At 38.7% G+C, this 12728-nt stretch overlaps 1 protein-coding gene across 7 annotated transcripts in view; it reads left to right on the top strand.

Annotated features, from left to right (window-relative positions):
- Fggy (FGGY carbohydrate kinase domain containing) overlaps positions 1 to 12728 on the top strand; it is a 399645-nt gene that overhangs the window by 68527 nt on the left and 318390 nt on the right. The window contains exon 1 of one of the 7 annotated variants that reach the window (XM_076862365.2): positions 11499 to 11541. The exons of the other annotated variants lie outside the window; for them this stretch is intronic. The gene's annotated coding sequence lies outside the window, so the exon portion shown is untranslated. Of the gene's footprint in view, positions 1 to 11498; positions 11542 to 12728 lie in introns of those variants that run through there. 7 annotated transcript variants of the gene reach the window in all.

Raw genomic sequence — 12728 nt, 5'->3', positions numbered from 1 at the left:
CTCAAATTGAGAAGGATTTCGAATCTGGATTGAACAAATTTGTGAGGCAGAGGATCCATTCCCAGAGGAAGAGATAAACCTGTATAAAGTAGAGAGCAGGTGTTGTATCTTAAATTCTGTGCCTTCAGAGCAGGCATGTCCTCCCCATTTTTTATTATATAAACTCAGGAGAAGCCGGGAACAGCAGTACCATTCTCCCTGTGCTCCTCCTGTCTATCCCACGGTACAGGGTTTGGCCTTTTCTTGTGGTGAGTTGATAAGAGTGTGATAGATCAGCAGCCCTACTTCCAGAAGGAGATAGTGGTGAAGGCCTTTGATGAGCACATCATTCTTCACGTGGCGCCCACCAGCACCTCCCTTCAGCAGAGCAGTCATCAGCCAAAGGTCTCAGAGAGGAGAGCATCCATATGCACATGAAGACAGCCTCAGCCAACCTCAGGTACTCACCCCTCTAGTGGTCTGAACTTTGCCCTGGGGGGTGTAATTAGTCACCATTATAGTTTTCACCACTGGGGGAGGAGGCAGGGGTGAAGACCTCATCTTGGGCATTCCTCTTGTGTGACATTGTCTAAGTTATTAAAAGAATTTCTGGAGGCTTTTTTTCTACTTTTGTGCATCAGTGAAGGAAATGTTCTGATTTTAGCAAAATAGACCTGTTAGTTAAAATATGCTAGTAGTTGTGTGTTTGTAGGTGATTGGCTTCAAGGTTTATAGGACTCAAAAATAAAACCAGAGATGGAGAAAGACCTGGTTTTCCTTTTCTTTGGGTCTTGTTTAATCCAGCACTTTTATTTCCCCTTGGTTCTTTCTGATGGCTCTAGATACTGTAAACAACTGTTTCCTTGTGTCTGATGCCACATTCAGACCTCAAGGAGGGGGCTTTTTGAAGCTAGTCCCAGCTCACATAGATTTAAATCAAATAGTAAGTATGGAGGTCATATGGTGACTTGTATCCTTAATAGCTGTGTGCTTTTGGGCATGTGTCTTTGTTGAGTCTCACACTACTTATCTGCAAAATGGAGATCATGGTACCTACCTACAGGCTGGTTGGGACAATCCTGTTCAAGCAATTTTTCAAACTAGCTTGATTCTAAGAATCACTTGAATAATTTTTTCAACACAGATTCCCAGGAGTTGCAGTTTTCTGCTTCCTGAAATCTCTATGGGACACACCTGGGAACTTGTATGTTTAACAAGTGCCCAGGTAGCTTTATGGTCGGGTATATTTGGACAACAATATATAGAATATACTTGAAAGTCTTATGATTCTGAGATGGCCTATACTTGTGAGAGACTGGAAGTGTTTTCAAGGCCTAATATAGTGAATTTAAAATTGAATGGCTTCTTGTTGACATCAGAACATATTTCCATCTTCCATCTCTTTCTGTGACACTCTCAGATCTTAAGGAAGCAAAAAAGTTTAATGCTTAAAAATGATTTATTGGCCATTCAGTCATCCCTGCCATTTTTTTTTTATTGGCTACATTGCTCATGACTCATTCTGTTTTCATTAGTACAAATTAACAATCTCTGCTCCCCCCACCCTCCCCCATACTTGTGGGCAAGTTCAGACCTCTCTTTCAGTTTCCTTCTCTACAGAGCAGAGCCTGCAGACTTTGGGCACCCAGCATTCAATTCCTTCTGCATAGGTGGCTTCCTTCTTCCCTGGCCCTCTTACATCTTAAGTTTGTCTTCTGTCTTTTCTGTTGTTTACTCCAGTGTCTCAATTCATTTTGCCTTCTTCATTTCATCCTGCATGATCAAGGTGAAAGGAGGAACTTCTTTGAGCTTGATTGCAAATGTAGACAATAATAGTGAGTTCATGAGGTTATTGTATGGTTTGAAATAATAGAAAAACTTCAAACATGGCATTGAGAAAAGTGTTTAAGGAATTAGCTCCTTTTTTACTTCCCTTTCTCTATCACATTTGGCAGGGAGTATTTACATTAAGTTGCTGGCATAAAGGAAAGAAAAATCCTTGTGGTCCAACTGACCTGGATTCAGTTTCTCCATGTAGTATCTGCAAGAACCTAGAGCAAATAGTCTTCCTCCCTAAGCATCGTTTCCTTTTCTGTAAGCACTCTCAGGATTACTAAGAGGTAGATATAATGGAGATGAAATATGTAACACAAAGTATTTAAACAATAAAGGTTTAATTTTTAAATTAAAAAAAATTCCCCACTGTCTGTTCTCTCCCCTAAAATAAGGATGACCAGGGTCGGAAATGGAATGTCTCAATGCCAAAATAACTTTGGGCAGTAGAGCAGGAACTTGGCATCCTCTGGGCAAGGAGAAGTAGAGGTTCAGATTTGGTGTTTATTTGGCTCTTACATGTGATTGCTTTGGGTGGATTTGGTGAAATGAGTGCCAAAAAGGCTAGAAGGTGTTTTTCTTTTTCTTTTTATTATTCTAGTAGAGTCTGGACTCAGGAGTGATTGGATTTCACCTTGTCTTAAATCTTTCAAACTTGTTTTTGGTAGTGACCATATGTAAGAAATTTTTCTCTTCCTCCTCTCCTCCTTCTCTGTTTTCCTTGAAAACATTTTTCCTCTCCTCTCTAGTTGTTCTCATCCCCTGAAATACAACATTTACTTGTGTTTATCTGGGTCACTGAGGAAATCAGCACCAGGCTGAGGACTGATTTGTAATTCTGTTCCATTCTTTTCATCATATTAATGAAAATAATTACTGCTATTTTTGTTAATAGTAATAATGGTCACTGTCATTTATCCAGTGCCTTTCTTTTATCTGTGCTAGGCGTACTGACGAATGTTAGCTCTGTTAGTCTTCAGTAACCATCCATGAAAGCAGGTGGTGTTATTTCCATCTTGCAATTCAAGAACTAAAGCTGAACACTGTAGTAATTTGCCATGTTCTAGCCATTGAGTGGGTGACTGTCCAGAACATGAGAGATAGTTAGTCAGAGATTCGAAAGATAAAATTTTGTATAACCAGACTAAAATATGTTCATACATATAAATACTCCCTCTAAAGAGATTTGCAGTGACTGGTAATAAATAAGCTAAAAACAGGGCCAGGTTTGGTTCAGTGATAGAGGTATGCTTAGGATACAGGAGGCCCTGAGTTCAGTCTGTAGCCCACGTGTGTGTATGTGCATGTACTCGCTCTTTCTCTTTCACACACACACACACACACACACACAGAACAAGAAAACAAAACAAAACAAAACAGTGATTAAAATGTAAAAGAATCAGAAGTCAGTAAAAATATTCATAGAATGACTGAGTTTATTCTAAGAATTTCACAGAATCTATGAGGTTCTTTAAACTTACTAATAGGTTGTTTTCAGGCTTCTTTTGACCAGAACAAAGTGGGACATGTCTAGGTGAAGAACTGAGTCCATCAGAACCCAACTGCTCTTTGGGAGCCTAAGTTTGTTTTGAACACAGGGGTCTGAGAAAAAGTTTTTCTTCATTTTCAGGGGGAAAAAATATTTTGTAACTTATTTAAAAGTATGTTCTAATAATAATAATAATAAGTATGTTCCAATTATAATTTCAGATAAACTATTGATTTTAAAATAGTTTACATTTTCAGGAAATTTTCTAGTTGTAAATTCTCAGGAATGATGGTCCTGAAAGCTTGCCCATGCCTTACACAGAGTTCCCTTTGTTATTAACATCATTCATTACATGTGTGGTGCGTTGGTCACAAGTAATGAACAAATATTGGTGTGTTATCATTAACTAAACTCCATACTTTATTTACATTTCCTTAGTTCTTGCCTAATGGGCTTCATCTGTTCTAGGTCCCACCCAGGGTAGCACATTACATTTAGCCTTGTCTCCTCAGGCACCTCTTGGCCTCGGTGGTTGCCTAGGCTTTCCTTGTTTTTGATGACTTTAACAGTTTTGAATAGTGTTGGTCAGGTATATGGTGGGCCGTCCCTCTGCTGGAAGTTGTCTGATATTTTTCTCACAGTGAGACCTGGATAGTGTGTTTTGGGGACCAAGTTCACATGGTTCTTTCACATCACTCTTGGAATCACATTAACCTGATTCTCTGGCTGAGATCCTCTTTGTCACATTTCTACAGCTTAAAGTGTTCATTCCAACCCCTGACGCTCACTCCTTGTATACTGTACTCTTTGGAAAGAAGTCACTGTGTATAACTCTCCAAACCCAAAGGGAGTGGGGAGTTATGTGTCCTTCATCTCTTTGAAGGTGGAAGAGCTACATATATTATTTTGAATTATTTTTGTATGGGAGACTTGTTATTTTTTCAGTTCACTTACTTTTATGGCTCTGGAATGAAGGAAATTGATGACCAGGCTTCTTAGGCCCAAGAGACATTCTGTAAGTTTGGTTTAAAGTTTACATGTTAGAATTTCTGAGACGTTTCTATGGCATATGGGAAACTGGGGCTTTATTTTCTAAAATATATTTTATTTTCCTTTTAATTTTTATATTATATTAATGTACTTATATTGTTTTCCTTTTCCTTTTCCTTTCTCCTGCACTACAGGATACAATTCTATGTAGGTTCTTAGTAAATATTCTGTCTTCAACTTTAAAGAAATGAAATAATGGTTTTTAGAAACCATTATGAAAATAATCCCTCTTAAAATAGCATTTATTTGTGTGCTTCTCTGTTTGGAGTTTTTAAGGTATATCTTTATATTGTTATTTTTCTCACAATTATTTTCTCATTTGTCAGGATATGTGTATGGTTGGCATATTGATGTGTAGTCATTTTCTAAATGCAGTCTCAAAAATAGTAACCTAATTTAGACTCTTAATTTCACTGTTTTTTTATTAATTTGTTTTGTTTTGGTTTTGATTTTAATTGGATATTTGCTTGGTACAATGCATTTTTACTTACTATATTATTATTATATTTTTGCTATCAATAAATATTATCTGAAATGATACCTGTATAATGTTCTATCGTGTCAGTACAATGTGTCTACATCAATTTTGTCAGAATTTTAGGCTTAAGATGGGATTGTTATAGTTTAGATACTGGAATGTCTCCAAAGGCCCCTGTACTAATGGCTTAGTTACCATCCAGTGACACTACTGGAAGGGAATGAAACCTTTGGAAGGTGGGGTCTAGAGGGAGGAAGATAGGCCATGGGGGTGTGCCCTGGGAGGGGATATTGGGACCCTGTCTTCTTCCTGTCTTTCCCTTCGCTTCCCAGTTGCCATGAGGTGAGCAGTATTCCTCCACCATGAAATTCTGCCATTATGTACTTCCTTTCCACGTGAACATGGGCTGAAAACCCTGAAACTGTGAGCCAGATATTCTCCTTAAAGGTTGATTATCTTAGGTATTTTGTCACATTAAAGCTAACCAATATAGGGATCTCATTTTAATTTATATTTTTGCATATCACATGCAATTAATTTTTCTTATAAAACTGCTTATTTTATTAGTTTGTCAATTACTAATTTTACCAATTAGTGTCATAAAGGTTGATTACTAATATTATATTTGGATTTAAATGTTTTCTTAAATATTAGTGAAAATTCATTGCCTATTTTTGTTTTAGTATTTTCCCAAGGTGTAATTTTTGAAAAAACTTAAACCTACAGAAAAGTTGGGAGAATGGTGAATAGAACACCTATTACTCTTCACTGATGTTCAATTATTTAACACTTATTTCCTCTGTGTTCTTTATGCATGCTCTATCAATCTAGGTATCTATTATCTCTGAAATACAAATAAGTTTATTTTGCTGAACCATTTGTTACCATAATTCAGACATCATAGTATTTCCATCCTAAATTTCGCAACCTAATCACCCAGGAGTGCCAACATTCCCTTAGATAACCAGTGTCATAATCACACTTAGGACAATTAAATTAATTCTCCACTCTGTGAAGTCCTCAGGGGTCTCTCATGTTAGGGGTACAGAGAGCACTTGCTTTTCCTTGCCCCTGGGGTTCTGAATGGTAGAGATGGCATACAAAGCATATTGGCTAAATGAAGAGTGGGAATCTATCTCATACTCTTACCATTGACATACAGAATTCTGATGTACTGGGTGAACTGTACAGCTCAGAAATTGAGCTAAAGGTCATCTGCATGTTAAAAAAAAGTGTACATATTTGGGTGTAGGGCAGATAGAAGACCAGATATGTCAACCAGATCTCACATACATAACTTACTCAGCATTCTGAGTGTAGACTTGTTACTCTCTGGCAACTGGAAGCCAAGCTTGATGCACCTGGGCATAGAAAGCAAAGGTGTGAGGTGGCAGTTGCTGTAGGTATGTATGAATCATCATCTGCCTCTAACACTGTGACTCTTAAATTGCAGCTTAATATATTCCTATCTCTCAGTGATCAGATGGATTTCCCTTACTCTTTTGGAGAAAAGAAAGAGAATGGGGTGCTCAGTTAGCTGTGTGTGCTCTGGTGATACTGAGTAGAGAGAGCTGCTTGGGCAGGGGTCTTGTCCTCACTGAGGGTAAAGGCATCAGCTTGAGAAGGGAGAAGCCTCATGCTAACGTCTGCCTCTGGAGGCTGCTACCCTTCACACCTCTTCCTCAGTGCTTTCCTCCTGGACACCTTTTCATTTGCATATCGAGATGAGATTTGATTAAAAATCAGCTTTATTGTGAAATAATTCATATTCTATACAACTCAAAGTTCACACATTTAAAGAATACAATTCAATGTTTTGACATATTATTTATTTTTAGTAATTATACTTTGTGTAGTGTAAAATTTGCCAATTTAACTATTTTAAGTATGTAGTTCAGTAATATTGCTCACATTCACAGTGTGGTGTAACTATCACCACTGTCTTATTCTAACACTATATTTTCCAACACCATATTTTTAAGCAATAACTCCCCATTTCCTGAAAACCTCTAATCTATTTCTGTTATAATGTTTTTTCTTTTCTAGGTAAATTATTTAAGTAGAATTACATACTACTACTCATTTTGTATCTGGCTTATTTCACTTAGCACCATGTTTTCAAGGTTTACCCACACTGTAGCATATTTCAGAATTTCCTTTCTTTTTTATGGCCGAATAATAATGTTCCATTATACTTACTTGCTTATTCTGTTGATAAATGTTTGCATGGTTTCCCTTTTTGGCTATTGAGAATAATGATACAGTGAACATTGGTTTATTAGTTGGTTTCTGTTGCTATAACAAAAACCTGAGATGGGGTAATTTGTAAAGAAAAGATATTTACTTACCTCTCCGTTCTGAAGGTTGAAGATCGTGTGCTTGGCTTCTGGTGAGGGCTTCATGATGAAATATTTTCTTGTGCAGAACACAAGTGCAAGAGGGAGTGGGGATTAACTCTCTTTAAGAACCTACTCTCTTGGTAACTAATTAATTCCACTGAAACTTAATCCAGCCTCAAGAGAACTACCCCAATCTCTTGAGATAGATATTAATCTATTCTTAGGTGGTGCCCTATGACCTACTCCCTCCCCCAAGTCCCCAACTCTTCTCAATACTATTACATTGGGTACCAAGCTTCCAGCATGTGAACTTTTTGGGGAAAACCAGATCTAAACTATAGCAATTAGTGTGTGAATATCTGCTCAAGTCTCTGCTTTTGTTTCTTTTGGGTATCATCTAGGAGTGGAATTGCTGGTTCATGTGGTAATTCTATGTTTAGTTTTCTCAGAAACCACCAGACTTATCCACAGTGGCTACATCATTTTCCATTCCTATCCATAGTATGTGAGAGCTCCAATTTCCCCACATCTTTGCCAACTCTGTTTTCCCCATTATTTTTCAAATTGTGGTCATTGTTGTAGGTCTCTGTAAAGTTTAGGAGACAGCTTTTACAATGTTAAAAGTCTCTGAATGGAAGAAAAATTTATGGAATTTAGATTATCTTGGAGGTGGCAGGTTGGGGGCTGGATCTTGGTTGAAGCATCTTGATAAGGATTCCCCAGGTTGTCTCATAAAATTTCCTTTTTCTAAGGAAAAAAGCACAGATGTTCTTGATATGCTTGACACTAAAGCCCTTTTGGTTTGCATTGTTTTGTGTTTACACTGGAGGATGGTTTCTCAAAACAGTGTTGCATAAAACAGCCCTCATACATTCTAGGAAGAATGACCCAGTCCTTTCTAATCAGTTTATTCTTTAGAATATTTGACAGTGCTGAAAAATGACCTGTAAATATGAGATTCCCTTTACTCTAAATTTTGGCAAAGAAGAGTGTTTTCACTCTTTACGGAAACATATGACCTTTATCTCTTCACTGATGAATAATAGAAATAATGTAGAATTTAAAACAACACATAAACACATAAGGGTCAATTCTTTTCTGTGAATAAATCTAGATACATGGAGTCATCAGCCATTAAGGTAAGCCTGTGACGTCATCAAGGGACTAGCTCTTTTGACATTTTTACATCTAGGTCTTCAGCCCTGACTTCATTCTTAAGATCACCTCATGGTCAGGGATGCTTCTAGTGTCTGTTATCACAAAGTCCACAATCCATCCAGCAGGAGGCAGGAAGGTGGCAAGGGTGGGGGCACTTCAACAGGACATGCTGTGCATCTGAGCCAGCCTTGGGTAAGCGACCTTTCTAGGAGATCCAGATAATACTTGTAGTTCCATCTCATCGACCAACACTGAGGTTTATGGTCAAACCCAGCTGGATGGCAGGTTGGTCAATGTAGGCTTTTAGTTGGTTGCCTTACTACCCACATAAAATTGGAGTTCTCTTACCACTAAAGAGAAAAAGAAGGAATTGGTTTTAGATAAAAAAACAAAATCACAGAATCATAATTTCTCAGGAAATTACACTGATTAGTATCCCAGATACCAATTTATATTCTTTCTGTGATAGTGAGGAAAAGGAGAGTGAGGATGGTAGGTGGGGAGAGATGAGCAGCTTGTGATTTCTGTCATTCATTCATCCATTGCTTACTTATTCTGATCTATAGATTCAGAGAGCACCTGCTGGATATCCCCTTGCTAATCCAGCACTGGAGAGATACACATTTTTGAACTCTTCAAATCCATATGAAGGCTGGAGTGCCAAAAAATCCTCAGCTCACAGTTTTGTCTTACATTTTTCATATGAGTGAGCTTAGGAAACCCCTTTACTTCCTCTCAATCCATTTCTTCTTAGGAAGTGGAAGACAAAAACAACATGGAGTGAGACAATCAAGAATCACATGGATGGGACCTCTGGCTAGTATCTGCCACATAGTAGCATGTAAGAAGTATCTCCATCTGTGTTTTCCCTTTGTCTTTTTTTTTCTTTTTTCTTTTTTCCATTTCAGGGATTCAACCCAGGGACACTTAACTATTGAATTACATCCCCAATTCTTTTTATTTTGAGACAGTGTTTTGCTAAGTTGCTTAGGACCTCAACTGAGTTGCTAAGGCTGCTCTTGAACTTGTGATCCTCCTGCCTCAACTTCCTGAGTTGCTGGATTACAGGCTTATGCCACCATGCTCAGCTTTTCCCTTTGGTTTTTATTATTTGAGTATTAGGGTGAATTCAAATTCAGTTAAAAAAAAACTTACAAGTGGGTGGAAAGGACAGGCCTTGTTTTCTTCTCTCCATTCTTCTTCTTGGCTTCTTGTCATGCCATTAGGGGTCTATGAGGCATGGAGTGAGAGTCAGCAGTTCTTGGACCTATCATGGGTGTGAAGACATGAGTAAGTACCAGGAAGGCCTCAGGCCAGTCAGTTTAGAGACCAAATGTCCAAGGAATGTTCATATCATGGCTTTTTCTCCTGTTAAGGCTCAGGTTCTCAGGGTCCCCTGTTCCCTGCACTAGTGCTGCCTACTGGAACACTGCCTGCCTCTGTCTGCACACTGAAGCAAAATCTAAGGAAGGTCAAGTCTGCTGTCTTTAACTTTTCATCAGTAAAGCAAATCTGAATACAAAAGGTTAAGAAACCTCACATGTGTCCTTTGGGGTATGGGTAAAAATGTGTGACCTCGGTAATTATGATGGCCGTACCCTTCGTTGAGAACCGCAAGTCTGAGGGTATTCAATTTCCATAAAGTTCTTTCCCAGCCCTCTGCTGCATACATCTAGACATGAATTTTGTACTCCTGAAAGATGATAGCCAGCATGACTGTAATTTTCCAACTGAGCAGCAATATAGCTTTTCCTTTACTTAACAATTTTCTTTGAGACCTCAAATCACTTTTGGAATTTAATCCCATTTGCTCTTTCAATAAGGTAAAGTGGACTGATCTCGGAAATTGATTCCTCATTTACAAATGGATATGATAGTGTATTTTCTTTTTAAAATATTTTGAAACTATGAAAGTGGTACACAGATCTCATTTTCCAAGTAAAAGAACTGAAACCCAGAAGTGTTGTATTTTGAAATGTGCCAGTGGGTGGAGTAAGAGCTGGAATATCAGGGCTATCCCTTATCTTGCCTTGCTTAGGGGCCCTTTTCTTGCTCCAGAAGGCCCCCCTTCAGGATGTAGGGGGTGTTCCCAGTGTTTGTGGGTTCTTGAATTTGTTTTCTACCCAGAGTGACTCCATCAGTGGACTCTCTCATGGCCTTGCTAATCGGACCTTCAGAGCATGCTGTTCATGTGTGATTCTGGATAGCAAGATTCAGTCAACTTGATTAAAGGTATCAGTTTTCAGTTGTTGGACCCATGATGCTCTTCAGGACTCTGACAGCTTGGTGGTGCCTGGGACCCATGACACAAGATTAGAAGTGGTGAGGCTGGGAGCTCTGAAGACTTGTCCCTGGTAACCTTGGGGTGTGACCCTCAGTTTCCTGATCTGCAAAGTGCAGTAGTTGGATTTGGAGATCCATGTAGCCCTTCTAGGTCCCAAGTTCTGAGTCTGTGAGATCCAATGGTGTTGACCGAAATATCTTTATGGATTCCCTCTTGAAACTTTTCTTCAGAAAAAAAAAAACATTTATTAAGGTCAAACCTTAGAACTCAAACCTTTAAGATGTAAGTTAATGTTAAGATGCTCTACACATCTCTTCTTTTTTTCTTTTTTTCTCCTTATATTTAGTTTCTTTTAAAAAAATCCTTTTTCTTATTTTCTGCATTTTTATTTCTTCTCTTTAAATTATTGTCAGGGGCTTTTGAAGAGAATTCTTAAATGTTATTAAGAAATTACAGTCAAGGAGCCCTTTGTTCCCAAGTCATTTAGAAGATTGTTTTTTCTTTTGTTAAATGAAAAAAATTGTCAACCTGTGTCATGAAAATGTGCCAAAAACTGCATTCACCAATAAAAAGTGTCAGCTCTTATTATTGCTCAGATATTATTCCTTTCAAAAGCCGAACACGCTCCCTAGGCTTTCTAAACAATCCTCAGCTCATTCATCTTTCCGGTTTCCTTACATTTCAAACCTTTCTGGGTCCATATGGGTGGGGGGCAGCCTGTCTTTTAAAAATTAATGGGTTCCAAATGCCATTCAAACCTGTTTCCGCCCTTCACCTCCTCCTCCCCTCCCCACACTGGCTCGTGAGGAGTCTTATACTCTGTATAAATATTGAGCAGGAGATAGTTTCTAAAGAGGTGTTTGGACTTTTAATTAACCCCGACAGCTTTTCTTCTTGGGATTTCGCTCTGCTGTCTCCCTGGAAAAGTCAGGTAGGTCAGTATAGAGAGGGGAGGGAGGCTCCGCACTGGATGTGTTCCTGGCTGCTGGCCCTAGAGACACTGAACTCTGAGCCAACCATGAAGTCATTTTGAATTTAAGGAGCCTTGCTAATCCAAGGCAATGCGTCTTAATTTGACAAAGTAAAGGCTGCCCGATAAGCAACCCTAGCTAGAAGTTCTATGAAACTGGGGGTGTTTGTAAGTTTAGATTGTGCCAGAGAAACGTGGTGATGTGGAAGAATGGGCTCATTTTCTTCTGTTTACTCCCCCTCTTAAGCCCTCCCCCTCCCCTCTGCCTTTTCTCTTCCTTTGGCCTGATTCAGCCCTGCAGTCTGGCCTCTGCAGTGGCTTGATGTGAAATTTGAGAAACATATGTAGTTTTCTATTTCAGGAAAATGATCTCAGGGATTGAATGTGGTTTTTTTTTTTTTTTTTTTTTGGTTGGCTGTTAAGCTCTGATCTTGCCCAGTGTGGTTTTTTGATGATGGGAAAGAGGCTTCGAAGTGCTTTTTATCAGAATTTCATATAATAAAGTGTAAGGTTTGGTTTCTTTATTTCGCCCCCACTCCCCACCCCAGGCCCATGATACAATGTCGTCTATTCTATCAGAAGTGGGAAGAAGTACACATTGTTCACATTACAATCACTTCATTGCTGCTTGCACACACATGTATGAAAATGGCCACTGTGTCTCTTCTACACAAAAGTCATTTTAAATGTAGTTCAGTGGAGGACCAAGGGTCTGCACACTGTACCCAGAAAGGAAAAGGGATCCACTGGGGGAAAGTTCGCCTTTGTTGTGCCTTGGAAGGGCCAGTATTCTTTGTTCCAAAGGTGAGTGTCAACAATGGGCCCAGTGCCCTGTCAACTGAACTTCATTCCTCCAGTCATGCAAAGCCTTATAGTCTAGGGGCAGTGGGCTGTAGCATATAACTTGGGGTATAATAAGCCATCCATCCAGGTTTGCATAGGTAGACATTATGTTGTCTGCACAATGATGAAGTTGCCTAATGATGCATTTCTCAGAACATGTCAATCATTATGTGATGGATATCTGTACAGTGTTTAGATTAAGCTTGCATAGTACTTAATGTGTGCTAGCAAGATTTTGACCATTTTAGATATATTAACCCTTTAGTCCTCCCAATATCCTTATGTTACATGTATTATGATTATTA

The sequence above is a fragment of the Callospermophilus lateralis genome, chromosome 7, assembly GCF_048772815.1.
Source record: "Callospermophilus lateralis isolate mCalLat2 chromosome 7, mCalLat2.hap1, whole genome shotgun sequence".
Classification (NCBI taxonomy): domain Eukaryota; kingdom Metazoa; phylum Chordata; class Mammalia; order Rodentia; family Sciuridae; genus Callospermophilus; species Callospermophilus lateralis.
Note: the sequence above shows the minus strand (reverse complement) of the source record. Positions and strands in the feature narration are given on the sequence as shown.